A 5115-nucleotide genomic window follows, 5' to 3' on the forward strand; every position below is an offset into this window, starting at 1 on the left:
TGGTTTGTCATGAATTTTCTGATGTGAGCTTTCATTTTGAGGCTGGAATATGGAGTTCAAGACACGGAAGGAATGGTCTTTTTCAATCAGGGCACAGCTGTTGGCTTGCTCCAATTCTGGCTTTCTGTCATTGTTTTGGGTGCCTCAGCCGACTTTTGGTTTCTTGAGCGGCAATTTCCGAAATGATTTCTGGGTCTGAGTTGGTTTTGCCTTCTTCCTTCCCAAATTTTGTATTCTGACGCAATACAAACCAGAGTTTAGACAGCGGATCCATTATGAAATAAAAAACACAACAAATTAGCGTGTCATGCTTAGAATTCGAGAGGCAGCACGACCAACATGAGTTTTTGTGTTTTGGAAAAAGAAATGGAACCCTTTTGCAGAGGGGACCGATAATGAATTCCCCCAAATCAAGTTTGCCAGCGATTTTCAGGTGCATTGAATTAGTTTTCCAAAGCCAGTCAGCTGGGAGGGGTGGATGAATCTGGAAACAGCCTGTTTCCTTGTGACTAAATCAAGCCAATATCAAAAAGGACTCTTCCGTTTCTTTGGCTTTTTTCACATTTTTCGTATTCATCATGGTTTGTCATGAATTTTCTGATGTGAGCTTTCATTTTGAGGCTGGAATATGGAGTTCAAGACACGGAAGGAATGGTCTTTTTCAATCAGGGCACAGCTGTTGGCTTGCTCCAATTCTGGCTTTCTGTCCTTGTTTTGGGTGCCTCAGCCGACTTTTGGTTTCTTGAGCGGCAATTTCGTAAAGGATTTCTGGGTCTGAGTTGGTTTTGCCTTCTTCCTTTTCAAATTTTGTATTCTGACGCAATGCGAACCAGAGTTTAGAAACCAGATCCATTATGAAATAAAGAACACAACAAATTAGCGTGTCATGCTTAGAATTCGAGAGGCAGCACGACCACCATGAGTTTTTGTGTTTTGGAAAAAGGAATGGAAGCCTTTTGCAGAGGGGAACGATAATTAATTCCCCAAAATCAAGTTTGCCAGCGATTTTTAGGTGCATTGAATTAGTTTTCCAAAGCCAGTCAGCTGGGAGGGGTGGATGAATCTGGAAACAGCCTGTTTCCTTGGGACTAAATCACGCCAATATCGAAAAGCACCCTTCCGTTTCTTTGGCTTTTTTCACATTTTTCGTATTCATCATGGTTTGTCATGAATTTTCTGATGTGAGCTTTCATTTTGAGGCTGGAATATGGAGTTCAAGACACAGAAGGAATGGTCTTTTTCAATCAGGGCACAGCTGTTGGCTTGCTCCAATTCTGGCTTTCTGTCATTGTTGTGGGTGCCTCAGCCGACTTTTGTTTTCTTGAGCGGCAATTTCCTAAATGATTTCTGGGTCTGAGTTGGTTTTGCCTTCTTCCTTCCCAAATTTTGTATTCTGACGCAATACAAACCAGAGTTTAGACACCAGATCCATTATGAAATAAAAAACACAACAAATTAGCGTGTCATGCTTAGAATTCGAGAGGCAGCATGACCAACATGAGTTTTTGTGTTTTGGAAAAAGAAATGGAACCCTTTTGCAGAGGGGACCGATAATTAATTCCCCCAAATCAAGTTTGCCAGCGATTTTCAGGTGCATTGAATTAGTTTTCCAAAGCCAGTCAGCTGGGAGGGGTGGATGAATCTGGAAATAGCCTGTTTCCTTGTGACTAAATCAAGCCAATATCAAAAAGGACTCTTCCATTTCTTTGGCTTTTTTCACATTTTGCGTATTCATCATGGTTTGTCATGAATTTTCTGATGTGAGCTTTCATTTTGAGGCTGGAATATGGAGTTCAAGACACGGAAGGAATGGTCTTTTTCAATCAGGGCACAGCTGTTGGCTTGCTCCAATTCTGGCTTTCTGTCATTGTTTTGGGTGCCTCAGCCGACTTTTGGTTTCTTGAGCGGCAATTTCCGAAATGATTTCTGGGTCTGAGTTGGTTTTGCCTTCTTCCTTCCCAAATTTTTTATTCTGACGCAATACAAACCAGAGTTTAGACAGCGGATCCATTATGAAATAAAAAACACAACAAATTAGCGTGTCATGCTTAGAATTCGAGAGGCAGCACGACCACCATGAGTTTTTGTGTTTTGGAAAAAGAAATGGAACCCTTTTGCAGAGGGGACCGATAATGAATTCCCCGAAATCAAGTTTGCCAGTGATTTTCAGGTGCATTGAATTAGTTTTCCAAAGCCAGTCAGCTGGGAGGGGTGGATGAATCTGGAAACAGCCTGTTTCCTTGTGACTAAATCAAGCCAATATCAAAAAGGACTCTTCCGTTTCTTTGGCTTTTTTCACATTTTGCGTATTCATCATGGTTTGTCATGAATTTTCTGATGTGAGCTTTCATTTTGAGGCTGGAATATGGAGTTCAAGACACGGAAGGAATGGTCTTTTTCAATCAGGGCACAGCTGTTGGCTTGCTCCAATTCTGGCTTTCTGTCCTTGTTTTGGGTGCCTCAGCCGACTTTTGGTTTCTTGAGCGGCAATTTCCGAAATGATTTCTGGGTCTGAGTTGGTTTTGCCTTCTTCCTTCCCAAATTTTGTATTCTGACGCAATACAAACCAGAGTTTAGACAGCAGATCCATTATGAAATAAAAAACACAACAAATTAGCGTGTCATGCTTAGAATTCGAGAGGCAGCACGACCAACATGAGTTTTTGTGTTTTGGAAAAAGAAATGGAATCCTTTTGCAGAGGGGACCGATAATTAATTCCCCCAAATCAAGTTTGCCAGCGATTTTCAGGTGCATTGAATTAGTTTTCCAAAGCCAGTCAGCTGGGAGGGGTGGATGAATCTGGAAACAGCCTGTTTCCTTGGGACTAAATCAAGCCAATATCAAAAAGGACTCTTCCGTTTCTTTGGCTTTTTTCACATTTTTCGTGTTTATCATGGTTTGTCATGAATTTTCTGATGTGAGCTTTCATTTTGAGGCTGGAATATGGAGTTCAAGACACGGAAGGAATGGTCTTTTTCAATCAGGGCACAGCTGTTGGCTTGCTCCAATTCTGGCTTTCTGTCATTGTTTTGGGTGCCTCAGCCGACTTTTGGTTTCTTGAGCGGCAATTTCCTAAATGATTTCTGGGTCTGAGTTGGTTTTGCCTTCTTCCTTCCCAAATTTTGTATTCTGACGCAATACAAACCAGAGTTTAGACAGCGGATCCATTATGAAATAAAAAACACAACAAATTAGCGTGTCATGCTTAGAATTCGAGAGGCAGCACGACCAACATGAGTTTTTGTGTTTTGGAAAAAGAAATGGAACCCTTTTGCAGAGGGGACCGATAATGAATTCCCCCAAATCAAGTTTGCCAGTGATTTTCAGGTGCATTGAATTAGTTTTCCAAAGGCAGTCAGCTGGGAGGGGTGGATGAATCTGGAAACAGCCTGTTTCCTTGGGACTAAATCAAGCCAATATCAAAAAGGACTCTTCCGTTTCTTTGGCTTTTTTCACATTTTGCGTATTCATCATGGTTTGTCATGAATTTTCTGATGTGAGCTTTCATTTTGAGGCTGGAATATGGAGTTCAAGACACGGAAGGAATGGTCTTTTTCAATCAGGGCACAGCTGTTGGCTTGCTCCAATTCTGGCTTTCTGTCATTGTTTTGGGTGCCTCCCCGACTTTTGGTTTCTTGAGCGGCAATTTCCTAAATGATTTCTGGGTCTGAGTTGGTTTTGCCTTCTTCCTTCCCAAATTTTGTATTCTGACGCAATACAAACCAGAGTTTAGACAGCGGATCCATTATGAAATAAAAAACACAACAAATTAGCGTGTCATGCTTAGAATTCGAGAGGCAGCACGACCAACATGAGTTTTTGTGTTTTGGAAAAAGAAATGGAACCCTTTTGCAGAGGGGACCGATAATTAATTCCCCCAAATCAAGTTTGCCAGCGATTTTCAGGTGCATTGAATTAGTTTTCCAAAGCCAGTCAGCTGGGAGGGGTGGATGAATCTGGAAACAGCCTGTTTCCTTGTGACTAAATCAAGCCAATATCAAAAAGGACTCTTCCGTTTCTTTGGCTTTCTTCACATTTTTCGTATTCATCATGGTTTGTCATGAATTTTCTGATGTGAGCTTTCATTTTGAGGCTGGAATATGGAGTTCAAGACACGGAAGGAATGGTCTTTTTCAATCAGGGCACAGCTGTTGGCTTGCTCCAATTCTGGCTTTCTGTCATTGTTTTGGGTGCCTCAGCTGACTTTTGGTTTCTTGAGCGGCAATTTCCTCAATGATTTCTGGGTCTGAGTTGGTTTTGCCTTCTTCCTTCCCAAATTTTGTATTCTGATGCAATACAAACCAGAGTTTAGACAGCGGATCCATTATGAAATAAAAAACACAACAAATTAGCGTGTCATGCTTAGAATTCGAGAGGCAGCACGACCAACATGAGTTTTTGTGTTTTGGAAAAAGAAATGGAACCCTTTTGCAGAGGGGACCGATAATTAATTCCCCCAAATCAAGTTTGCCAGCGATTTTCAGGTGCATTGAATTAGTTTTCCAAAGGCAGTCAGCTGGGAGGGGTGGATGAATCTGGAAACAGCCTGTTTCCTTGTGACTAAATCAAGCCAATATCAAAAAGGACTCTTCCGTTTCTTTGGCTTTTTTCACATTTTTCGTGTTTATCATGGTTTGTCATGAATTTTCTGATGTGAGCTTTCATTTTGAGGCTGGAATATGGAGTTCAAGACACGGAAGGAATGGTCTTTTTCAATCAGGGCACAGCTGTTGGCTTGCTCCAATTCTGGCTTTCTGTCATTGTGTTGGGTGCCTCAGCCGACTTTTGGTTTCTTGAGCGGCAATTTCCTAAATGATTTCTGGGTCTGAGTTGGTTTTGCCTTCTTCCTTCCCAAATTTTGTATTCTGACGCAATACAAACCAGAGTTTAGACAGCGGATCCATTATGAAATAAAAAACACAACAAATTAGCGTGTCATGCTTAGAATTCGAGAGGCAGCACGACCAACATGAGTTTTTGTGTTTTGGAAAAAGAAATGGAACCCTTTTGCAGAGGGGACCGATAATGAATTTCCCCAAATCAAGTTTGCCAGTGATTTTCAGGTGCATTGAATTAGTTTTCCAAAGGCAGTCAGCTGGGAGGGGTGGATGAAT

This window comes from Oryctolagus cuniculus, chromosome 9 (assembly GCF_051225735.1).
Source record: "Oryctolagus cuniculus isolate XC-2025 breed Fujian yellow rabbit chromosome 9, ASM5122573v1, whole genome shotgun sequence".
Taxonomy (NCBI): domain Eukaryota; kingdom Metazoa; phylum Chordata; class Mammalia; order Lagomorpha; family Leporidae; genus Oryctolagus; species Oryctolagus cuniculus.